The sequence below is a fragment of the Dromiciops gliroides genome, chromosome 6, assembly GCF_019393635.1.
Source record: "Dromiciops gliroides isolate mDroGli1 chromosome 6, mDroGli1.pri, whole genome shotgun sequence".
Lineage (NCBI taxonomy): Eukaryota > Metazoa > Chordata > Mammalia > Microbiotheria > Microbiotheriidae > Dromiciops > Dromiciops gliroides.
Genome location: NC_057866.1, coordinates 29,090,822 through 29,117,578, shown reverse-complemented (window position 1 = coordinate 29,117,578; position 26,757 = coordinate 29,090,822). Strand labels below are relative to the sequence as shown.

The 26,757-nt window shown below is 39.0% G+C and overlaps 1 protein-coding gene across 3 annotated transcripts in view; it reads right to left on the bottom strand.

The window, feature by feature from the left end:
• LRRC4C (leucine rich repeat containing 4C) overlaps window positions 1-26,437 on the bottom strand; it is a 1,453,400-nt gene extending 1,426,963 nt beyond the window's left edge. For all 3 annotated transcript variants that reach the window (XM_043971634.1, XM_043971635.1, XM_043971633.1), the window contains exon 1: window positions 26,029-26,437. The gene's annotated coding sequence lies outside the window, so the exon portion shown is untranslated. The remainder of the gene's footprint in view (window positions 1-26,028) is intronic.
• Between the last annotated feature and the right edge of the window lie 320 nt (window positions 26,438-26,757).

Below are 26,757 nucleotides of genomic sequence, written 5' to 3'. Positions count from 1 at the left end.
GACATTTTTTTTACTAAGGGTACAAAGAATTTTCAATACAGGAATTCTTTTACTGATGCCCATAGGTAACTTCTTCACAATTCCTCTTACAGAGTAACCTTGGGCTCTAAGGAGTTAAGTTATTTGTACATATTTGTCCATAGTCACATAGCATGTGTCAGAAATAGGATCTGATTCCCAATCTTCCTGATCTCTGTCCACAGTCCCACACTGCTCCTCCTATCTGAAAATCTTGCTAGATATCCCCTGCAAAATGAATGCATTATGGTGAAGCAATCCTAATGGTGTTTCCCCTCTCCATTAACCCTCACTAATTGTTCAAATGTGATGGAGTGGGGAAGAAGTGAGAATTGGTTCCTATTCATTGATACAATGTAGTCAAGGTCCAATGTATTATTAAGCACACACACACACATGCACACACAAACACACACACATACACACAAAGGAATGCAGTTATTAGTGATGTCATCTTTATAGACAGGCCTAATATTTCTATTGTAAAAGTGGCAATGGATTTTTGTTTCATCAACTGGTATTATTTTCAAATATTTCTATTTCCTAATACATGCATACAGAATCATTCAGTAAATAATACTGTACATCAGTAATTTAATAATACTTTAGATTCAGCAAATAATACTGATCAATAAAAAAGTCTCTCACAAGGGAGCTTGCAAGTTGCAGGCAAACAACATGAGTCCCCAATCCAAAACTTGAGCAAACATTGAGGGTTGGACTGAATGTCCTGTGGTAGAGGAAGGATGATTTATTTGTTAAGAGATCACTGGAGCCAAACCACAAGGGCACTAGAAAATACTGGGGATCAAAGAGGGAGTGAAGTCATGAAGAGAAGTAAAAATACTCGAAGTGACAGAGAGGAATTACATGACAGAATACAAACATACGCACTTGCCTCCCCAATTAGAATGAGTAGGGATGGTTTCTTTCTAAGTATTTCTTTCCCCAGCACTTCACACTTAGCATACATTAGGTGCTTAATAAACATGTCACACAAACATGTGTTGAATGACTGAAAGTTATTTAGTCCACTGGCATCATTTTGCAAATGAGGGAACTGAGTTTCAGAAAGGAGTTGAGACTTGCCCAAGGTCATAGATATATATTGGGATTCAAATCCAGGTCCTCAGACTCAGTAGGAATGGAATAAATTAAACTCACATACATATTGTTAAGGGTTAAAATTCTAGCTAGTCTGTCTAAAATATCTAATGAGTGGTCGCCAATAAATTATAAGCTTTAGCAAGAGTTAGGCTTTTAAGCATTTATTAAGGAAAACAAGAATTTGGTAAAGAGAGAGAGAAAGGCCTAGATTCCTATCTATTAAAGGGAGAGCACATTTCTAGCTCCGCTCTCCACCTGAGTCCAGAGGAAAGAGCCCCAGAGTCAGCGCCAGTCTCTTCCTTCCTCCTCCCACTCACCCGCGTCACTTCCTCCCACCAAAGAAAAGACTCCTGGTCTTGCCCTCAAAGACCTTCGCTTCATGGGTGAAACTCTTCTACAGTAAGTCTCCAGCAGGTGGTGTCATTCCAATCGTTACAATATTATAGTGAGAGATGTTGCAATGACCATGCAGAGAAAGAGGACTGTCCAAATGTTTCAACTAATAGAATGGTTCCTACTGTAGGAAACATCAATTTATTTATGCTGAGTTCATTGTTGTATCTTTAGTAGAAAGAGAAATGACTAGAGAAAGAAGGTTTGGTTCTAATCCTTGGGCATTGACTTGCAAATGGGAAGACCTGTGTACAAACCCTACATCTACTGCCTTCTACTTTTGTGATTCTGCATAATTCATTTGACTTTCCCAGGCCTCAGTTTCCCCTTTTGTAAAATGAAGTATTTGTACAGGTAGCCTTTGAGGCCCTTCGAGCTCTAGATAGATGAGGCCATAGCACTAATTCACTTGACTTCTCTGGGATTGAGTTTCCTCATTTGTAATATAAAAGGGTAGCCCTAGATGGGCTCTGAGCTTCCTTCAATTTCTAAGTCACTGATTCTATCTCTTAGTTTAGTCCTGGGGACTCCCCAGCTTGGCATCAACATTTTTCTACCTTCTTGCTCCAGTATACCTGTGATGTCTTATTTCCTAATGGCATGCTCTATTTTCAAGCAAACTAGGTTAATGGTTGTTCCATGAATACAACACCATGGCCTCTGTAGAGATGTATAAGCTATTGCTACCATGCACAGAAGACATTCTTTCCCCATCATCACTTCAGTGGATTTTAACTTTGTTCAAGCTTTCTTCACGCATTCCTTCTTGGATGAGTCCTTCTTTGATTCTTCAATTCAAAGTTTTCACAGTCTTCAAATATTCTTAGAGCTTTTCAAAAAGCTCCGAATTAAGTTGCCAGTTCAGTTCAGCTGTTTTTCATTCATGTCCAACTTTCCATGACCCCATCTAGGGTTTTCTTGGCAAAGATTTTGGAGTTGTTCACCATTTCATTCTCTAATTCATTTATAAAATGAGGAAATGGAGGCAAATAGTGTTAAGTGACTTGCCCAGGGTCACATAGCTAGATTTGAATTCATGAAGGTCAATCTTCCTCATTCCAAGCCCTGTATTCTATCCACTATGCAACCTAGCTGCCCTATCAATTACTTCCTACCTTGCATTCCTTTATTTATTATACCCCCATTGTCCACCAGAGTCTCTTCCTGTACAGTGTCAGCTCTGAACATAGGGACTATTTTTTTGTCTTTGCATCCTATGTATCTAACTCAGTGAGTTGCATATAGTAGGTGCCTAATGATTCATTTTTTTTTTGGTGAGGCAATTGGGGTTAAGTGACTTGTCCAGGGTCACACAGCTAGTATGTGATAAGTGTCTCAGGCTGGATTTGAACTCAGCTCCTGCTGACTCTAGGGCCGGCACTCTATCCACTGCCACACCTAGCTGCCCCCAGTAGGTGCCTAATGAAAGCAATAATTCTAAAGCACAGGTTTGCCTAAATCACTCCCCTAATCAATTATCTCCAACAGTTCCTTGTTACCTAAATTCTTCTGTTTGGCATTGGTAACCCTGCACAACCTGATGTCAAGCTATCTTTCCAGGTTTGTTATATATTACTCTGCTTCATGTTCTGTGAAGTCTACCCAAAATGGCCTTGTTGCTACTTCTTATAGGTTTTCTGCTTCTATGCTTTTCCAGAGACTATCCCCCATACCAGGAATGTACTCACTCCTCACCTTTCCTCCATCCCCCCCAAAAAAAATTAAAATATTCCTTCATGTCTTTGCTAAAGCAGTACCCAACTGGCAGGACCCTCTATCCCTAACTTGTTTATATAGAATTGTCTTGTATTTGTTTTGTATTTATTTGGCTTATATTTACATAGGCACCAATTGTATGTCTTGAAAGAAGGTAAGTTCTGGTGGAAGAAAAATTGTTTATTATTATTATTATTTTATTTTTGTATCAACATTGCCTAGAAGAATACTTGGCACATGGCATTAATAAATGTTTTTAATTAAGACTTTTTTTTGAGGGGCAATGAGGGTTAAGTGACTTGCCCAGGCTCACACAGCTATTAAGTGTCAAATGTCTGAGGCTGGATTTGAACTTAGGTCCTCCCGAATCCAGTGCCGGCACTTTATCCACTGCTCTACCTAGCTGCCCCTCTTAATAAATGTTTTTGAATGAATGAAAGAACTGAATGAATGAATGAGTGAGTGAGTTAATGAATGCCACTTAACTTCCCTGAGTGTCTGTGTAAATGAGGACAATACTTGCACTTCTTCTACCTCAGAGACTGTTGGGAAGAAGGCAGTTAGAAAACAAAAGGTCATAGAAAAAGTGACTCATGTTTGGAGAGGGGTTTGTTTGTTTTGCTGTTTTGCTGCCACCACCCTCCTCTCCATTCCAACCAGGCTGCAGACAGGGTTTTCAGAAAATAGCCTAGGCAGTTGTTTCTTCTCAAAAGTCTGTTCTCACACTCTGCTGCATTGCACCTACCGGCTTCCAAGCAGATCTAAGCCAGAGCCAACAGCAGCTGGCATGGAGACCAATGGAATACTTGGGGAATTCCTAGGTCAGGCCCTAAATCTTCATCTGTGGGGCTGCAGCCTCTTAGGCAGGAGTTTAAGGAAAACTGCCAGCCACGCAGGCCAGGGACAGGGCATCTGATCTATTCTGGGAATCAGTGTGAAGAACTAGACAGGAGGCTGGAGGGGCAGACAGCAGCCTCCCCAGCACTGCTTAATACTTTTCAGTGTTGTTATGTTATGATCAGTTTAATTTGAACTCTTTCTTCACTGAGCACACCAATTGCAGGCATCTTCATTGTCTGTCTGGGCTGTATATCATAAGCAGAGTCAAATAGCTTGAGATGTCCTTCCCAAAAAGTGGGAGAAGAGGATCCTGAAGATGAAAAATGTGGCTCCCATTCCCAGAATGCTTTACCAGTTACAAGCATCTTTCCTCCCAAGAACCCTATCCTAATCCTGCCCTTTCTATAAGCCACAGCTGAACTTCCATCTCTTATGCAGTCTTCTCTCACCTCCCAGTCCCACAGTGATTTCTTCTTCATCATGAAAATATTTGTTCCTTGAGGGAAGAGACTACATTTTCTTTCATTTTTTTCTTGTTTGCATTTTTTTTTTGGTGGGGGTTAAGTGAATTGCCCAGGGTTACACAGCTAGTAAGTGTAAAGTGTCTGAGGCCATATTTGAACTCAGGTACTCCTGAATCCAGAGCCAGTGCTTTATCCACTGGGCCACCTAGCTGCCCCCTTGTTTGCATTTTTAATATCTTATGTACACTGCCTGACATTTAGTAAGCTCTTAAAAGTGTTTGTTGGCTAACTAATTGACAGGCATTTTCTGTTTTGTATAGATTTTATTTTCCAAATTACATGTAAAAGCAAATTTTGACATCAATTTTTTTTAAACTTTATGTTCCAACTTCTCTTCCTCCCTCCCTTCCCACCCCACCCCCCACTCCAAGAACTCAAGCAATTCAATATAAGTTATACATAAGTAGTCATGGAAAACATCTCTATATTAGTTAGGTTGTGAAAGAAAACAGATAAAAATAAGACTTCAAATTAAGGAATTGTTGAAAAAAATTTGTTTCAGTCTATTTTCAAAAACCATCAGTTCTTTCTCTGTAGCTGTATTGCAATTTTCCTAAGTCCTTCAGAGTTATATTGGATCATTGCCTTGCTGAAAATAGCCACGTGCTTCCCAGCAGATCATCTTATACTATTGCTGTTATTTTGTATGCAGTACATTTCTCTCTGCCTCCGTTCGTGTGGGTCTTTCCAGGTTTTTCTGATAGCATCCTGTTCATTATAACTTTTATATAGTACCTTAAACTTGATAAAGATTTTTCTTCACAATAGCTCAGCAGAGTAGGTACCATATGTTTTGACACTGTAGTAAATATTCATAACTATTTCTCTCTGTCCTATTCCCTTCCAATGATATTTACCCTATTTTCTATCTTATTTTCCCCTTTTCTTCCTCGAAAGTGTTTTGCTACTGACTGCCCCCTCCCCTGCTCTACCCTCCCTTCATTCACACTTCCCTCCTTATCCTCTCCCCCTCCTACTTTTCTGTAGTTTACTCCTCCCAATGGGGTGTGTATGTTATTCTCTCCTTGAGCCCACTCTGATGAAGTTAAGGTCTTTGAGCTAATTCTGCTTTCTTAAATTTTTCTTCCTCCCTCCTCAGCTCTCTCTATGAAATCAACCAATTCAATATCTGTCATACATGTGCTGTTTTGCAGAACGACTTCGCCTTCCTCGAAAGTGTTTTGCTTTTTACAGCAAATTTCCTTCCCTCTTTCCCTTCTTCTCCCACCACCCCTTATCTCTTTCACCACCCACTTTTCCACAGGGCAAACATATATTACTATACCCACTTGAGTATGTATGTTATTCCCTCTTTGAGCCAATTCTGACGATAGTAAGGTTCTTTCACTGCCGTATTCCTTCACCCTCCTCCGCTCCCCATCATAAGGTATTTTTTCTTGTTTCCTTCATGTGAGCTACCTCTCCCTAGTCCACCTCTCCCTTTCCCCTTCCTCCAGTCTATTCCTCCTATCTCTCAACCCTATCTTAAAGATGTCATCATGGGTTAGCTAGGTGGCACAGTGGACAAAGCACCAGCCCTGGGCCCAGGAGGCCCAGAGTCCAAATCCTGTCCCAGACATAAGACACTCCAGCCTGTTTGCTCCCACAAAGAACAAGGATAAACAAAAAATGAATACTTTACAGATATTATCCCTTCATATTGAGTTCAGACCTGTGTCCTCTGTGTATTCTTTACTGAGAACATTCTCATGAGTTGGAGGTATTATCTTCACATGTAAGAATGTAAATAGTTTAAACTTTTAATGTCTCTCATGCTTTCTTTTTACTGTTTACCTTTTTATGCTTCTTCAGAGTCATGTACTTGAAAGTCAAATTTTCTATTCAGTTCAGTCTTTTCATAACAAATGCCTGAAAATTCTTTTTGTCATTGAAATCCCATTTTTTCCTCTGAAAGATTGTACATAGTTTTGCTGGGTACATGATTCTTAGCTGTAGTCCCAGTTCTTTTGCCCTCTGGAATATCATATTCCATGCCCTCTGGTCCTTTAATGTAGATGCTGCTAGATCTTTTGGCCAGAGACTCTAAGGTGGTAGGCGCACACCTGGTTCTAGACCACATGACAGAATTAAAGACTTAGAGTTGGAAGGGATGGGGCCGAGCCAAGATGATCGAGGAAAGACATTAAATGCACAGATCTCCTGATACAATTACCCCCAAAACAGTAATAAAAGAACCCTTGGAGCAGAAAAACCCACAAAAATACAAGCTGAGATTATTTTCTAGCCATAGACAGATTAAAAGGGACCACGCTAGGCCATTGTAAAGTCCAACCTCACAATAACACTGACAGAGACCCCAGGCATGCCCCACCAGAAGAACTTAACCACGAGCCTCCAAATCAGCTGCAGCACCATTGTCTTCTGGAACTGAGCTTGCGGTTGGTGAGAGAGCTGAACAGCTGGGGTGTGTGTGGGGGGGAAGTGCAGGGGTGTCAGTGGGGACCAAATTCAACTATCCCCTCCCCAGCCAGGTAAACCAGGAAGAAATCCTGAGTGGTGGGAGGCCCAGGTGGGAGGAGTGGCACAAGCTCGACAAAGTAAGAACCACACCATAGAAAGCTTTGCTTGTTGGTTGTTCCTTGAGGTTATTTTCGGAGCAGTAAATAGGCCAGGCAAGAGAAAACCTGCCCTCTCTCAAACCAAAACACCTGGGATCCTCTGAAGCTGGGGACAGTGGTGTAGACTAGAATCAGAGCCCCCCCAGTGGGGAGTTAATAGTCCAGTAAAACAGGGCAAGATAAGCAAGCAAAGAAAGTTTAGAACCATAGAATCTTTCTTCAGAGACAAGGAAGATGAAGGTGCACCCTCAGAAGAAGATAACTCCCCCAGTGCCCCTACATCAAAAGCTTCCAAGAAAAAATTGAACTAGTCTCGGGCCATGGAAGCTCTCAAAAGGGACTTTGAAGAGAAAGTAGGAGAGATAGAAGGAAGATTCAGAGAGAGGGAGGTAAGAATGGAAAGAGAAATGAGAGTGATTATGGAAAGTTATGAGAAAAAGTCAATAGCTTGAAAAGTCAAATGGAAAAGGAGATAAAAAAGCTCGTCTAAGAAAATTAATTGCCTAAGAATAGGATTGAACAAATGGAAGCTAGTGACCTTATGAGAAATCAAGACACAGTAAAGGCAAATCCAATTGAATGAAAAAATAGAGGGCAATATGAAATATCTCCTTGGAAAAACAGCTTACCTGGAAAATAGATCCAGGAAAGATAATTGAAAATCACTGGACTACCTGAAAATCAGGGCCAAAATAAAAGCATAGACATCATCTTCCAAGAAATTGTCAGGGAAAATGCTCTGATATTCTAGAAGCAAAGGCAAAATAGAAATTGAAAGAATCCACCAATCATCTCCTGAAAGAGATCCCAAAAGGAAAACTTCCAGGAATATTGTAGCCAAATTCTAGAGCTTCCAGGTCAAGGAGAAAATATTGCAAAAAAGCTAGAAAAAAAGGAATTCAAATACTATGGAAGCTCCAATAAGGATAAAACAAGATCTTACAGGGAATTTCTAAGGTAACACTTATAACTTTCTCCATGTTGTATGCAAGTACAATGGAGCCCCTTTGACAAATATGGTAAAGCTATAGACCTGAAAATCATGTATTTAAATGAATAAAATAAAATACACAAAGTTACCAAGAAAACCAATAATATTGAAAAGATATGAGTATATATGCATACATGTATTTATGTATATATATATATATTATGTGTATGTGTAGATACATATATACATATTATGTGAATTTATGTATGTATAGGTATATATACAATACACATTCATGGTTGTATGCATGGACACAAATGATGTATAATATATAATATATGTGTATATATGTGTTTGTATGTGTGTATAACATGAATCCCTTGAAATAATATATCCCTAGAACCCTTGAATATATGGACTCAAGTTTAAGAAATTCTACTTTATAGGTTGTACTTTTTATTTTTCACTTTTGCCATATATTTGCCTTTTTATCCATGTATGCCATTCTTCTCTATCAAGACTGAAATTCCCTGAGTGTCAGAATTGTGTCTTATACCTCTCAGTACATTTCACAATTCATTTTTTTGTACTTGGCATAGTGTTTAGCTATTTAGTGAATACTGAATGGATAGATGAATGGATGGATACAATTCTAAAAATGTGTGTGTGTGTGTGAGTGTGTGTGTGTGTGTGTGTGTGTGTGTGTGAGAGAGAGAGAGAGAGAGAGAGAGAGAGAGAGAGAGAGAGAGAGAGAGAGAGAGAGAGAGAGAGAGAGAGAAGCTGGAGGGGAGCTGAAAGCCACCATGCAAGGACAGAATAACATCATTGAAGAATGACCTCCACAATGATGTAGTACAGGAGGAACAAGTAATTGGGAGGAATCTGGAAGGAAGGAGAGGCAAAGGACATTATACATGATAAGCTGAAAGACATTCCCCATTGGAGGTGACAATATAAAGGCCCAGGAGCCTGTGGCAGTCAAACTCTTTCCAGGGCCCAAGCATGAGGAGTCAGGGATGATTCCCATGTGGGGAGAACGTGAAGGCAGGCAGTGGTGCTGACAGTGATGGAAATAGATGAGAATCAGATTTGAGTAGGCAGTGAGACATCCAAAGGCGGATGTCACTGAGATAGGCAGTGACGCATGACAGGTCAAGGGCAAGATGGAAAGATGAGGGGGGAGCAAGGGGGAGAGACTTCACAAGCAAGGAGCTCAGGCATGAGTATACTCTCTGGAACAGATTCCACATGAGAGCATGTTGTCAGTGAAGCTGTGTTTGTGGCAAGATTTCCCTAGCACTTCTTAAACTGTTTGAATGTTGGCTACTGAAGTAGGAGCCCACTGCTTAAGATTTTCAATGTTTTACTTAAAGGCAGTATATGTACTTCAAGATGCATCATTGGGTGCAACAGTTACATGGTGGAAGTAAGCCTGGGTTTACATAGAGAGAGAGAATGAAAAGAAAGAAGAAACAAAGGTGCTCATTTCTGGTAAGATCCAGAAAGGTCAATGTCACTGAGAACAGAAAAGAAAAATTAGCAAATACATTCATTACATCTTGCTATATTAAAAAAAAAAAGCAAACTGTCATTGTATTAGCTTAAGAAGCTCACAGTTTTCTACCACGGTAGATTCACAATTTATCTGTCTGTAACACATCACTATATGGAAGAGATGGGACTGGAAGCCACATCTTCCTGATTTTAACACCAACATCTTCTGCACTTTGACATGCTCCCTCTCCATTATCAAGACAAATTATTTGTTTTAAAAGAAAAAAGTCTCCATTGTAGTAATTGGTGCCCATTAGTAAATGTAAATGTATATTGGACAGACCTAGCTAACCTCTAACCTCAACTGTTTATGTGACTCTGGTCAAGTCATTTAATTTTTTAGTAATTCTAGCTAATCTCTTAGGCATTTTGGTGTAATGGATCCCTTTGTCCAGTTGAAGCTTACAGACCTTTTTTTAGAATAATGTTTTACATGAATACAATTTTTAAAAACTTAAGAATAAAAAGAAAAAAAAATTATATTGGAAAAGTTTTTTTTTTAAAGTTCATAAATTCTAAGAAACTGAAGTCCAGAAGTTACAGAGTAGATACCCATGTGAACTGTGAGACAAAATTTCTTCTCCAGTGATTTCTTACACCATTTAAATCACTGTTCTGATTCCATGCCTCCACTCCTCCCCCTCCAAAAAAAACAATTAAAATTCTGTAGGTCTCACACAGGTAGACATTATTCCTATCCTCTGGAATCTTGGATTCTAAGGGAGTCAGTGAAGATTTACACATGCACATCATAAAGGACAAGGAGAATTGTAATACTGAATAAATGCTTGAGTGAAACTATTTGATTAGATATAAGAAAGAAGGCAGTAAGCCATTTAGGCAATTGGACACTGTAGTTTAAACCAGGTGAACTGGTGAACTCAAATGTGATTGCTACCTCTTTTACTACTCATTAGGAATGGCTTCTTACTACAATTTTTTTTTTTTTGTGAGGCAATTGGGGTTAAGTGACTTGCCCAGGGTCACACAGCTAGTAAGTCTCAAGCGTCTGAGGCCAAATTTGAACTCAGGTCCTCCTGCATCCAGTGCAGTTTCTTTATCCACTGCGCCACCTAGCTGACCCTTCTTATACAATCTTGAGCAGACTTTCTTGCCTCCAATAAAGTGAGGTGTCTCTGCCCACAGAATTTTACATCTTGAAGGAGGCTCAATCCCAGGCCCTTTCAATTCCATGAAAAGGCTAAGAGAAGAGATCAATTAAATAAATACTGACTTTGGCAACTGGGAAAGCATGAAAAAATAAAATAACTAGCATTAACGTAACACTCTCAACTTTGAAAATTTCTTATTGTGGCTGCTATTATTCCATTTTTGAAATGAGGAAACTAAGTCTCAGTGTCTGAGTGATTTCACCATGGTCACTGAGTTATTAAATGTCAGAAGTTGAGATTCAAAGGAGATTTTTTGGGGGGTGTCATTCAGAATCAATGATCTAGAATGGAAAGATCTTTAGAGGTGATCTAATTCAACCCTTCATTTTACAGGTGAGAAAACCTTAGAGGCTCAGGTGCAAATTCAGGTATTTCTTGATTGTTTAAGATCACAAATCCAAAGCTGGATAGGCTTTTGAAGCCTATATAAGTGTATATGGCTATGGATGTACATATATATATATATGTATATGTGGATATGTAAAAATATAAAGATTTAAATATACAAAGGAAAGGGAACTAGTATAATATAAAAAACTATGAATACCACATAGTATATTTTTTACATTTATTTTATTAAAATCTGAAAACAAAAAAAAAATGATACAAATTTTTATTCCATTTCTTTTCTTCTTCTGAGAGGGTGGGAATAGGCTCCAAGGGTCTAGTACTTTACTTTTTACCCTACAAATGTTCTATTATATCTCCATCTCTATCTCCATCTCTCTATCTCTATCTATATTGATAATTTAGCCAGATAATATCAAACACCCTACTCCACTTTAAAGTTGGAGACCTGAGGCCTTAAAGGTTAAATTATATCCAAAGGTCACTTAGTTTAGTAAATGGTAGACAGAATTAGAAGTCAGGTCCTATGATGAATAAGAATATAAGCCCCAGTATAAGAATGCCCCCTTCCCTCCACTACTCTGAAATTATGAGTCTAATGTTAGAGTTTATATTCTAATGAGAATATATACTCCTTGAAGATAGGATTTTTTCCCCTCTTTTCTCATCTTCTTTTCTCATTTTTCTTTTTTGATCTCCAATGTCTTATAATAATACTTAGGATTTAGATATAGCTTAAATGTTTGCAAAGTGCTTTACATTTATCTACTCACAACTCTTTAAGCATGTGCACACATATACACATACATATATATGTGTATATGTATACGTAATATATATATATACACACATACACATATATATGTATATTATATATTCTAATACAAAGGAAACTGAGACACAAAAAGTTTCAAGCTCATGTAGTTAGTATCGGAGGTAAGATTCAAAGTCAGTTCTTCTTGACTCAGTCTCATGCCTTATGACCTGAACCACCTAGCTGCCCAGGTGCGTAACACAGTATGTGCCACACAGCATAGACCTAATAAATTATTTTTGCTTTATTGATTAATTGACTCTAAATCCAGCACTCTAGCTATTACACAATACTCCCTCCTTAGAGGCCTGGGTTTTCTTTTAGGAAACCTTGGATCAAGTCTCTGCGTCTCTGAAAAAGGCCAGATCCCTTCACCTCACCTTCATCAAATAGTCTCCTATCTAAAATATAATGAGAACAACCCTTGTATTGCTAACTTTGCAGGGTTGTTAGTAGGATCAAAAAGAGAAGAGATGTGAAGGTCTTTGTAATCAAAAATTTTATGAGAATGTTGACTACATTTAATCTTTTTTTTTTTTTTTAGTGAGGCAATTGGGGTTAAGTGACTTGCCCAGGGTCACACAGCTAGTAAGTGTCAAGTGTCTGAGGCCGGATTTGAACTCAGGTCCTCCTGACTCCAGGGCCGGTGCTCTATCCACTGCACCACCTAACCGCCCCTACATTTAATCTTTTAGGTAAGACTCATCTCCTTAACTCTTGGCTTCTTGGAACAACTTGGATGACCAAAGAACTCTTGATTAATTTCCTCCCTGCATAACTTGACTACTACTGGCTGGGTCATAGTGTTCACCGTACACTTCATGAGAGTCCCATAGCCTCTCATGAAGGTCAGATAGTTAAAAGAAAGATTCCCAGGAATAGAATCTCAGTATTTTTCAAAAGTCCTTAAATAGCCCTTCAAACTTACAACATGAAGACAGCAGACATTTCTGCAAATAGCTACAAGACAAGCTGAATTCTTTCTTTGCAATTCCTTCTAGCACACTGCCTCATACCAAGTTTATCTAATGACCTTCAACAAACATGTGGTGATTGACTGGCTGCACTTAGAAGCAGGATGCTACACCATGATCCCCACTCGGCATTTGCTCTAACATCTGAGTTATGTTTCTGAACTCCATACACATAAGTACCTACGACTGTAGACACTTATATCTGTCATCATTTAGGAAATTGGGAGCCTAAGTGAGATCACATCTGGAAAAGGCTTGTAAGCATCTCAGGGAACGAAGCTGATTGAACCATAGGATATGAAGGAGGCTCATTCATTTCCCCAGACTTTAGCTTTCCCCTTTCTTCTCTATTTAGTTCTCTGATCACAAATACCACCTTTATCAGCATGCGGAAGAATCTGCATGTACCAGGGTTGTTTTGCATTGGGATAGCATAAGGATGTCTTATCCCAAAGTAGATTCAGGAAAGTAGATGGCATACATGCTAAGTCTGTGGTCACAGTGGTACCATGCATCAAGGCAAAGAGGAGAAACGCATGTGACCACCCCCCAAATCAAATACTTAGGGTGATATCATAATGGCAGACAATTGTCATTTCATTCACACCTATCATACTTAAGTGAAAATAAAGCACTGGTTTTAGAGTCAGAGGCCCTGAGTTTAATCCTCCCTATTTTCCTACCTGTGTGACCTTATATAATTTACTTAACCTTTTTTGGTCTCAATTTTTTTCAATTATAAAATTAGGGGGGTGAGTGAGATGACTTCTAAGGTTCCTTCCATGCTGTTTCAGGTAACTTGTATAGTTTCCTAGCTTGTGATATCCATTTTGTACCTTGCTTCTCTGTCTTGAACTTTTCTTCCTTCTTGGATTTTAGTTTCCCTGGGTGGAGGGTGGGGAGTGGGGTAAAGTTGGAGGGTTGGGGTGGGGAACAAAATGAAACAAATACAAACAAGCATAAAACAAAGGAACAACTCATTTCCCTGCCCCATCATGGTTTCTGAGTTAATTCCTTTCTTGGATCATACTCTCTACCACATCCTTTTTTTCCCTCCTAAGGAGTAGACTCTCTCTCTCACATACTCACTATTCAGCTCATCAACACAAATCATCCCTACCTAACTCATCTACACCTGTAGGTTAATGAACAAATATGCAACATCAAGTTCAAGATCAAGTTAAGTTTGATTCCCAGTAATTATCATTATTATGATTACTCTTTTTGTGCAGGAATATCAGTTTCCCAAAACTAATGCACAGTCAAGCACTGCGATGCAAATCTCATCCCCTTTGTAGCATTCTACCATAAGAGATAGTGAATTGCCAGGGAGCCAAGGGAAATGGTATTCTCTTATTTACCTTTGTTATCTCTAGGGCCTAGAACAGTTCCTGGTGTTCAAGCAGTGATCATTCAGTATGTGACTTGAAGTGTTAGCAGTCAGGTTTTTATTGTTACAGATGCCCATTTTTATCATTGACAATTTCGGGATCCTGGTATCATACACCCTCTGTATGTGATGTCTGCCCTCACTATGGAATTTTTAGAATATCCAGCTTTAACATTTCTGAATTAGGGTTTGAATTGGAGTGAAGGTTAGTGTTCTATTTTATACTCATAAATTTTAATGTTCAGAGAGCATCTTTTCCTTTGTTCCCATGAGGTCAGCAACTCAATGATCTTCAAACAACCCAGATAGTATCTCAAAGGAACAATTGTATTAGCCCACGCCAATGACGGACTAATCTTCTTTAAATACTGCTTTTAACATGTCACCCCTTGAACAAAACTCTTCAATGACTTATCTCTTAATTTTCTACCTTATCAAATCGAAAAGCCTCTATTTAAGAGGATATATAGTATCAATACTATGTACAGAAGATTATATTTGGACTCAGAGAACCTTCACAGCTTTGCTACTCAGCCTTGTCAACAAAAATTAGCACATTGCCTACAATATAGTAGGCATTTAATAAATGCCTTCATATGACTTGATTTGACATTCACTTAATCTCTCTAGGACCTGCATTCCTTGTCTATATGTATGGTGGTTGGGCTAGATGAAATCAAAGTTTCCTTTCTAGTGGTAGATTTCTAATCTAATATTTTCATAAACTCACCCTACCTTGCCTCTCCAGATAGGGTTTCCTATTCCCCCACAAGGCATCCACTGCTCTAAACTGGCTTTCCTGCTCCCTATTCCATGGGTACTACATGGCTCTTCATAAATGTCATGCTTGTGTTCAGGCTATCTACCTTTTGTTGAATTGTTACCTCTTCTCTCCTCTGCCTACCTAAACCTGTCTATCCTTCAAGGTCTAGCCTTAGTCTCATCTCCTAACAAAAGCTTCCCTTGACTTCCTCAGCCCTCATTACTTACCTTGGCTCTGAATCACTAAAGTACTTCCTGTATCATCAATACCTCACAACTCAGGGGAAAATATACATAGTCCTATTCAGTTCTTTTGTGGGGTGATGCCCCACATATTTTGTGACACTTGATGCCCCAATCTATACTCTAAACATACACTGTGATAAAGTGAATAGAGTAATGGACCTTGAAACATGAAGCCTTGAGTTCAAATCTCATGTCTGACAGAATCATTCTAACTGCAGAAAAGGAATTTATGCTCTTTGAGCCTGTTTCCTCATCTGTAAAATGGCAATAATTTTATTTCTTATACATCTCCTTATAAGGTTCATATGAAGTTCAAAATATATAATATGTAAAAAAGCACCTCAGAGTCTTCAAAAAGTGATACAAATATCAGTTGTGATAGATATTGAGAAATAGTTTATTTTGGACAGTGTAGAAATATTTTGATTTATTGGCCTAACTTGGGGGGCCTAATCTGACTGGGGTACTTAATCTGGGACTGTTGACTAACTGGCTATCTGACTGCTATTAAGTTAATATGGGCTGTTTAAAAATTTCCCACACTGCTCCCAAATTGATAAGCAAAAGAATAAGAAGCCTCTTAACTAAATAATCAAAGCAGAGTTTATTTATAAAAAAATTGTAAGAGATAAGGGTTAAAAAATGCAAATTATACAACCTGTCTGCTTTTAATACAATAAGGGCCCTTGGTGCCTCTTGCCTTAAGTTATGTTCCCCTTTCACTGCTCAGCTCCTTTCTTCTAACTCCAAACCCCTTTAACTTTGTCAATCCCCCTGCCTCTAATTTTCCTCTCTGTACTGCCACCACTGAACCTCTGTGTTTCTCTCTCACTGACCTCTGCTTCCATTCTCCTAGTGCTCCAGTGTCCTTTTGTTCTCTCCATCTTCTGGCCTTTCCCAAGCTCCATACATCTGCCTCTTGCTCTAGTCCTTTAGCCTTCTCCTGCATCCTTCTCTGTTCCCTTAATCTTGTCACCCCCCCCTTGCTGTCCAACTCCCAGGAAGATATATATATTTTCCTTCTCTCCACTCAAATTTCAGGGCTTCCTGTGCCCCCACATACACCAAGCTAATCTCCCAGCTTCACCAGGGCTGCGGCTGGGGGGGGTGGGGAATGCTCAAGTATCCTGTGCGTACCCCATGAAGGGCTCCAGGGGCTTGTGCCCACTGCTGTGCACCTAGGGACCTCTACATGGGCTACCTCAGAGGATGGCCAGGACGAGCCTGGGATCTCTCAGATAGATACTCTCACAGTGGAGGGAGCTGGGGATTTCTCCCCCCCCACACACACAGCTGTCTGACCTGGCGTCTCAGCCCATGGGACTTTTTGGCTCAGCTGAAGTGGAAGAAAAACCTGAGGGCCTAAGGCTTTCTAATCTCAGCCCAAAGGTAGGGTCGCCAAATCAAAATAAATTTCCACAACAGAAAATCGGCATTGATGCCAGGAAGCTCAAGTTCAATTAGAATTTTAAACTGTGCCAGTCACTTAAACTCTTGGTACTCCAGGGTACTAAGACTATATTTTGCACAGATTGTGCTCATTTGCCTTCATAGTGCTTTTTCTATATCAGTATAGTATACAAGTTTATTATATCAGTTATGTCACAGATCTAATCCCTTTCACCTATTATCAATATTCTTCTTATTATTACAATTATTTAACTGATAGATTGATTGTACTGAGATCTGAAATACAAACAAGAAAGGAATTTATATAAAAGGCCATCAGGGAAGGGAAAGATCAGGGAAGGCCTTCATGAATGCATTTTTAGTTTTTGTCCTCTCCTGCCCCATCACATGCACTAAATTCACACACACACATACACAGAGTCAGATAGATAAAGATATAGATATGTAGATATATACTATATATGTATATATGCATACAGGCACACACACACATCTATCTATCTATCTATCTCACTCTATATAGATACATTTACATGTATATATTTTGTCAAAGTCATTATTCTTATGTAACCATAACAACTGATAAGAAGCTGCCACATCCAAGATTTTTTTCACTCTGAAAGCCATATTCAACAGAGTAATAAGGTTTAAATGAATCATCATATTGTTTGAATTGTGATTTTAATCCAAAATATTGATTAGTTATTTAATAATAACAATAATAATACTATCACTGGGTATTTGCCTCGTACTCAATTCAAGTTCTCCTGGTCAACCTGCATAAGAAATAATCTAGTGTAGTGATTGGACTTGGAGTCAGATCTGAGCTCAAATCTTGTCTTTGAGTGGGTGACCATGAAAAATTGGCTTATCCACTTTGAAGCTCACTTACCTCATTTGTAAAATTGGAATAGAGAAAATACTTTAGCTATCCTATAAGCATGTGATAAAGCTCCAATAAGGTAAGGACAGCCAGAAGTTATTAACTATCCACCAGTTACAGGAGATTACAATGGCAAAAAAATAAAACAGCCTGTTTCAAGAAGCATATGCTACTTTAGATGTAAAATATATGCAATACACTTTATAAAGATCGCTATTGTTGTTATTATTATTCTTATCCTAATTATTATTCTTATCCTATTATCATAGAGATAAAACAAGTGGCATTGTTACATCCTTATTCTTATTTTAAGTATAAAACAAATTCTTCTCATCTTATTCAAGGGAGTTCCTGAAGAAATGGTGCTGGGTCAAGTCAGGTCACTACCCAGAAATAATTTGTTTACATTTAATGTTCCCTAGGCAGAGCTGGACTAGGTGTTAGAATCTTTTTTTTTTTTTTTTTAGCAGGGCGATAGGGGTTAAGTGACTTGCCCAGGGTCACACAGCTAGTAAGTGTCAAGTGTCTGAGGCCGAATTTGAACTCAGGTACTCCTGAATCCAGGGCGGGTGCTTTATCCACTGCACCAACTAGCTGTCCCTAGGTGTTAGAATCTTAATCTGGAGATATGGACACCTTCCCAATACAATATGATCTCTTAATCATTTGAGAGATGTGTGTCATGGACTCAGCCTTCTGTTGAAGCCAAAAAACCCTTCCTGAGAATAACGTGTACAGTTGTTGTTGTTGCTTGTTAAATAATCAAAGTAAATGCTCAATTTCAGATAGAGTTTAGTAATACTATTATGTCACATGTTTTTCCCATTGAAAGTCATAAACCACTTGAAATCTAGCCATGCATACATGGTCAAGAACCCAAGCATTAGAAGCTTGGATTCCTCTTTGGAAGATATGAACTTCTGAAAACTAGGAATAAAGTTAGCTCACATTTATATAACAGTAATGTTTGCAAAACATAAATTATGGACCATAATTTATGAATTCCCCAAAAGAGCCCTCAGAATTAGATGTTATTTTTAAGCCCAATTTTAAAAGAAGAAATGAAATCTCCATGTGACTAAATGACATGCCCATGGTCACATGGAAAGGGTCTAAAGTAGAATACCACAGTCCAGTTCAGAACTTACTCCCCTAGGATGCTGTGCTTCATCATCTCAATTCCCCCTTCTCCTTACCCCAACCACTTAATTTCCTAGGTACTCTTCTCTGACACACACCAGTTTTAATGTTTCTGACAGGCTGCCTCTGTCACTCATTCTTATGTTTTGGTCTGGTCTTAATTTTTTTTTAACTCAGAATAATAAAGGTGGAGTTCAAGAAGTATGGACAGAATGACCCACAACTTTTGTCTTGACCTGGAGAAGTTTTCTCTCCTAAAGCATTCGTTCTATTTCTTATCTTCCTGTGGAGACACATATGACAGCTTAGCTTGGCTGCTAACTCACAGTCACTTTAGGTTAGCAGGAAAAAAAAATCCTTTCTATCTTGAAATCTATATTCCTATGGCTTGGTAACAAGAAGACAAGATACCATTTCAATAGTGCTTTATAATTTACACAATGCCATCCTGACAACCTTGAGACTTCCAATTATGCTAATAGTAATGACTATTAAATACTTTACTTGGAACATTCCTAAGAGGCACCAACACAGAAATTCAAAGGATCAGTGATTTGTTTAGCACTGGGGAATCTGTATGGGAAATCTATCCACCAGCCTAGATCACTACAATTCTATGATTTAGCAGACAGGTCCTCATTAATTTTCTAAGGTAATAAGAGGTGAAGTGATTTTCTCAGGGTCATATAAAGAGTGACTTAAGTGTCAGAATTTGAATTTGAATCCAGGAACAGCTCAAGCTAAGCACAACATCCTATATCCTCTGCCATACTGTTTTGGCAACAGTTACTATAGATATAAAATACATCTTATTTATCTATTTATTTATTTATGTATTTATTTGTTTGTTTGTTTATTTACATAACACTTCAAGATATACTAAGAACTTTCCTTCCAGAAAATCTGGGAGGTCAGTAGTGCCATTATTTTCTGATGATGAGGAAACATAATCTTAGAGAGTTGACTTGACTTTACCAAGGTGACATGTCTAGGAAGAATTGGAGGTTGGACACAAAGTTTTTCTGACTTCCATCTCATTCCTCCAACTGGAACCCTCTTAATCTGAAGCCTTGGTGAGTTTAAGAGCACAGATGTCCTATGCTGTTTAGCAGAAAAACTGAAAATAGGATGAATATTTTGCAAGATGCTACTTCTCCTGGACTAGCTAGAGACTTTGGGTAGTTGTGCTCATGCCCTTGAGCAATGTTTTTTGCACTTTGGACTAAGAAGGCCATTTAGATCAAGCTTATCATTCATTTTGTAGAACAAGAAACTCCTTCTAGTATCTACTCATTTCTTACTGTATACTATATACTACTATGAGAGGAAATGAACATTGAACTATGACTATATTTTGAGTTAATACTGTCTTAAGATTGCCAACTAGATTCCTATTGTGTAGTGGGGCAGAGAAGACAATACATTAGTGATCTGTGAGTTGCTAGCTATCACAGCATCCCCAAAGAGGTTGATAGCAACCAATTCATAACATGGTTTTGACAGGATTGACTCAAACTGAGGTTAAGTGACTTATCCAGGGTCACACAGCTAGTAAATGTAAAAGGTAGAATATGAAGTGAGATCTAGACATAAAGCTCAACACTTATCCCAATATGATACAACATATTTGAGACTGATGATGTATGTTCTTAATTGTTCAGTTATTTTTCAGTTATGTCCCACACTTTGTGACCCTATTTGGGGTATTCTTGGCAAAGATACTAGAGTGATTTTCCATTTCCTTCTCCAGTTCATGTTACAGATGAGGAAACTGAGGCAAACAGGGATTCGTGAACTTCCCAGAGTCACACAGCTAGTGAGTGTTTGATAAAGGATTTGTACTCAGTTCCTCCTAACTCCAAGCTCAGGTTTCCCACTGATCTGCTTAGCATAGATATTTCTCTAATACAATAATTGGTGGGGAAACTGTTGATCTGTTTAGGTTGTGGTGCCTTCCTAACCCGGGAGTGTATTATAACAATAAAATCCCCAAACTAGTCTCAAATCTTATCTCATTTGAGCCCTGTTACAATCCAAGAATAAAAGTGCTAGTATTGTCCCTATTCCACTAAAAATTACAAATAATAAAAAAAAAAGATACATTATCACCTTTTTTTTTGAAGTTATGCCCTAAGGGCCTCTGGACCTTTCCAAGGGGTTTATAGCTTAACATCTCTCTCTATGTTGCTTCTCCTTATTAGAAAGTAAGCTCCTTAAGAGCAGGGACTGTCTTTCCTGTCTGCCTCTTGAATATACTTTACATAGATTAAGTGCTTTTTTAAATAAACAAACAAAACAAAATGAAAAAAAAAATTCTTTTACAATCAAGAAAACTGAGTCGAAAGAGATCACATGACTTGTCAGGATGACATAAGCAATGAAAGACTTGATGCAAGATTTCAATCTGTGTCTTTCTGGGCTTTATGTACTAGGATAATTCTGAGTGGGTACTTATTCTAGGAGTACCCCAGCATTATGGAATACAATAGTTACCAGAATTTACCTACTAAACCCCATAAGACACCATGGCACCTATAAATAGGGCAGTTAAAGGAAAGCAATAGGGACAAGACCTGTGATCTCAATGTCTTAGGGGCCTCCTAGATTAGGAATCTATGTCTACTAAAAACAGAAAAAATGTACATTTTTTTCTACAAGTTCCAGCCTTAACTAGTTGTCTAGTGCACTTAGTTTAAGTGACTTCCTCAGGGCCCCATACCAATATTTCCCCCAGGTAGTATTTGAATCCAGATCTTTATCATCTCAAGGTGATTTCACTAACCATTATATCACATTTTGATCAAAAATAGATAATAGGGGGCACTTAGGTGGCGCAGTGGATTAAGCAGTGGCCCTAGATTTAGGAGGACCTTAGTTCAAGTTTGGCCTCAGACACTTGACACTTACTAGATGTGTGACCCTGGGCAAGTCACTTAACCCTCATTGCCCTGCAAAAAAAAAAAATAGACAGTAGATGTTGCTACAGGGACAGATACTTAAAGGATTAATAGGACACCCAGAGTATGATCATTTGGCTTAGCTGCTTAGCCAAGTAAATCCAAATATAAATTGAAAGTGGCAGAATGAATGTTAGTGGACTAATACTGACCTCATCATAGTTGGGACCCCTAGGTGGTCCCACATGGAGAACCACCCCCCCCATAGTTAAAAATGAGATAGATTGAATTTCCTCCAAAGCTACCTACTCATTTTGTCACTCAATGGGGAATTCTGAGGGAGTTTGGTTTTTTTGTTTTGTTTTGTTTTTTTGGTTTTTTTTTTAGTGAAAAGATGAAATAGTAGTGCATGTAAACTTTCCTGTCAAGAGATAGAATTTTTGCTCAGCATAATTTCTACTACTTCCTAGGGTTAGCAAAAGGGGAGAAATTACAATTAAAAAGGCAATAATATGAGACAACAGTATGAACACCCACAATTGTCTCCTTCTTCCAAAACAGAGTAACACATCTAATTTACATATTTTTCTTTTTTTTTTTAGATGATGGCACATTTTAAATACTAAAAACACCACTGAGTTGCTATAGGGTCAATCCTAGATCCTTTGTGACTACTGGCTTTTGTGATTCAAATATGGGACCTGTAGGTCAAACCCCAACCCACTGGCAACTTGCTGTTCTGTGATTGTGGTTTGTCCTGGTTTACTTCAGTGCCAGTCCTCAAATCAGCACTTTTCACCAGTCTACAGCTGCAGGCTGATGTGGTGACTCAGCAGTCAGAGCCCCAAGCTTTGTCAGCTCTGGTCCTCCCTCTCTTCCCAGTGGCTCTGGCTCTCAAGGACCTCAGTACAAGCCTTCGATTCCCTAGTGTTTGAAGGTTTAGAATTGGTACTCTCTGGTTTCTTTTACTGATACCCCATGCTGAGGTTCTCATGTGAACAGTTCAGTTTCTTACTGAGGAAGAGATCTGTTCATATGTGTGGTATCTTGAGCCTTAAAGAAGTGAAGCCAGGCTAAAACATCTTCCTAGATTTGGATTGATTTGCTGACTTGAGTGATATGAGAGTGGAAACCCAACAAGCAAATGAGCAAGTATCTGGAAATGAGAATTCTCATTATCTGTCCCAAATCCTAAAACTAAGAAAGAAAAAACCTAAAACAACATTTTGTCCATTCATTCTTTGAGTTCCCTTGTTGTTATTTTCTTCAGGGAATGGGGTGGGGGGATTAAAATGTTCTAGCTCATCTTCTTTCTGGTACTGTGGACACGGTACCTCTCCTGATGTGATGGTGGTCATTTTTTCCCCTTGCACTCTCTGATGGGTAAAACCAGAAATACTCTATACAAAGATATCCATCACCCTGGTGTAGTACAAGTAAGTACAACTAGATCCATGTCCAATTGAAAGTTGTTTTTTCCTTATCTTAACAAGGGCTTTTATTTTTCCTCCTTCTCCCTCTCCTCCTCTTCCTCCCCTTCCTTTTCTTCCTTCTCTTCTTCCTCCACTCTCTCTGTCTCCCTCTCTCTTTCCTCTCATTTTTCTTCCTTCCTTCCTTTTTGATTATTAATAGCTCAAGCAACATTAGCAGATATAGAGATGCATAAAACTTTGCATTGCTGAAGTTGCTTGGGATTTTTGTTAGTTTGTTAGCTTGTACTTCCATACTCTCACTCAAGCCCAAATCCATGATTCTATTTTCAACATGTTCCCAGCACTGATAAAAGTGCTGCCACATCTGGAAGCTCCAATGCTTTTATTTATTAAACATTAATTACTCAAAAGTTAAGATTCTATAGTTTTTATTTCTTAAAGCTGTTGTTGAGAACAATCTAAGCAATTAATGTCTAGGGAGGCTGTAGGTATAAATCTACATACAGTGGGTGATGATCTGTGCAGGGTGAGGCATTGGCCTTCTTCTATAAAGTTCTAATTTGCAAACTTTCAGAACACCATTTTGCCAATGCTTATTCCTGCTGAATGCAGGAATTGTGTCAAAGCAGGTCACCCAACACCGCTAGCAGAGGTTAGAACCTCTTAAACTAAAGGAGCAGGGTTAACATCCCAGGGGTTAAAGATTAATGAAGAACTGACAAATTAAAGGTGTTGATATTGTTGTTTATTCATTTGTAAGGGCAGTCTCTAATGCTTGATGTCACTTTGAGTTTGTTATTGTTTTTGTTGTTTTTGAAATTGAAAGGTCATCTACCTATATGCATCTCTCTCCTGCTCTTCCCCGAAGAGTAAAGTATAATTTTTTTACATTTATATTGACACCCCTCCCCCTCCCCCCCAATATACTCCTTGCTTTTCTGTATCTCTACTACCTTGACTGCCAGAGAAAAGAAAAGCTTTTTGGAGATTCTCTTTAGATGTTTTTCATCCACCCCTCCTCTTTTCAGACACAACTTAAATCAGAATTATTCCTTTCCTGATGAGTTAAGAGCAGCTGAACCCTGTGTGTCATAGCAGAAAATATTGGGATCAGGAAGAGGCACAGTTATTAGGGAAAGCTCTGTAGTCAATTACCTTGTGACAGGTGCTAAGCTTCCCTGCCCCATTCCTACAACTTCTAGAGGAATTATCACTTACACAGAACACAGAGAATACCTCTAACAGCTTCCTTCCTTTTTCCTCCAATAATTCTCCCGTGGTATGGGGTGAAGGGGAGGGGGGAAGAATAAAACAAAACAACATGCTATCTGAAGGCAGCATCACATAGAAAGAAACGATGGTTCATGATAATATCAGAGCATAGCCCTTCCATTAAGTTTGAAATGGCATGTCAGAGACCCCATATTTATCAACAATGATATAGGTAGGCATACAGATATAGACAGAATATTGATGATCAGCATTTCCATTCACCAGCTCTGATGCCTTCATGGACTTTACACGAGTAGAAGATGATGTGTATAAAACCTTATGCACCCAAATCTCAAAAGCTATGAACAATCAGCTCTAGACAAACAGATTGGTTTCCATACATAGGGAGAAACACCTAGGTATGCTTAGTGCTGACGTCTCTTCTGTTTAGTTAACATATCTGTCATCTATTTATACTTGTGTGCCAGCAGTAACTATAGTACAGGATGGATTCATTTCTCTTATATATCAAGCATGTCTATGGAGAAAAGCCAGTCTTCTTGCTAAAATGAGTGGGGAATACTCCAACTTCATCCACCTGGGATCTAAGCATTTCAGTAACATATTTACAGGCAGTTTTCACTTCTTGAGGGAGGCTAAGTGCCGCGAATGCAGAGATAAAAATACCCCTGGCCAGGGGAAATGGGATGTTCTCACAATGAAATGGTATTTTGCTTCAATTAAATAACCTCAGAATGGAAATGGGTAAGCCAGTCTCTGCAAACCCCTTTGGGAGGTGAGAGAATGGGTGGGTAGCGAACCCTGAGAAATTCTAAAGGCATTGAGTTAGCAAGACAGTTTACTCATGTCACCTCGGTGTCTGATGCCACTTGCTTTGACAACCAAGAGGAGACAATTAAAAGCAATTTGTAAATGCACTTCCTTCTTTCTCTTCCACATAGAATTAGGAGATGCTCCAAAATCAGGAAAGCCTCTAGTCTTAATCAGTGCAAACTGCACTCAGAAAGGTTAATGAGATGCAATAGCAAAGAAACTTAAAGCACAAAGAAGAGGTTCAAAATACAAAACAATTTGCACTTGGCTTTCATTTGCTCCAATTAAGAGCAAGCAGCAGTAGCTTTCAGTGTTTTTCATGTTCAGGGCAGCCCAGTACAGATTGAGTATGTAGGGGAAAAGAGGGGATAGGAAAATAAAGAACACTCCCAGTAAGTTGTCATCTCCCCTATCTTGGTTTCATTATTTACCCTCTCACTGGTAGCCTCAACATGTAGACATTTTCCTACCAAAACAACCCCCTACCCACTAATTCCCTTCCAAAAAAGATGAGAGAGGACCAGGGTTAGTTTTCTTCCTCCCCACCCCCCCCAGGCAAGTACCTCCTCCATCCCCATCCCCATTGCATATATTCATAGGTTTCTCCAGAAATGTTAGATCAACAAAAGAGACACAAAAGGGAGGGGGTAGGGTAGCATACGAATGGAAATAATGCTTTTGGCAGGAAAAAGCCCCCCCCCACACACACACACAACATGCCACCCACAGAGTACTCCCAATGTCTTACTCTCCTTAGATATCTTCATAAACTCAATGTAAATCCCCCATAAGTAACCAAAAGCTTAAACATGACAAGAAAACAGGACAGAGGTCTTAGTTCCGTAACTTACCTTCCTTGCTGGTCCCCAAACTTCTCCAAGGAAAATTTAAATGTCTCCAGCTATTACATATTTTTATTTTTTTCTCTTTCCTTCTTTATTTTTTCTTTCTTTCCTTCCTTTTTTTTTTTTTGTTTGAAAAGTCACACGGGAGAAAAACAATTAGTTTTCAGAGATTCCATTGATCTGCTCTTCCAGAAAAATGTACCCAGGAGACGACCCCCAAAAAAGTAAGTCCAAAAACTCATCAAAGGTGATAGCAAAAAGGAGAAAGGAAGTGAGGACAGGTGGAAGCAAAGGGACCAGAAGGTGAGCTTCAGGGGCTTGGGTAATGTTTTCACTCTGTAGAAAGCTCTCACTGTACACTATACCGCTACCTGCTCTCTCTCTCTCTCTCTCTCTCTTTCTCTCTCTCTCCTCTCTTTCTTTTTTCTCTTCTCTTCGTTGCTCCCCTTTCCTCTTTCTGTCCCCAACTCTGAATCTCTCTCTCTCTCTCTCTCTCTCTCTCTCTCTCTCTCTCTCTCTCTCTCTCTCTCTCTCTCTCTCTCTCTCTCATACACACACAGACACACTCACAGGGGGCGCACGCACACACACAGACACACACACAGACACACAAACCACTGTAGTGCAAACTGTCAGAGGTAGCCTCCAATCGTTGCCTTGTGCCGCAGATGGTATGCTTCACTGCTACCTTCTCAGATGGGTGGAGAATCCACAGAGCACCAAGACCAGGGCCCC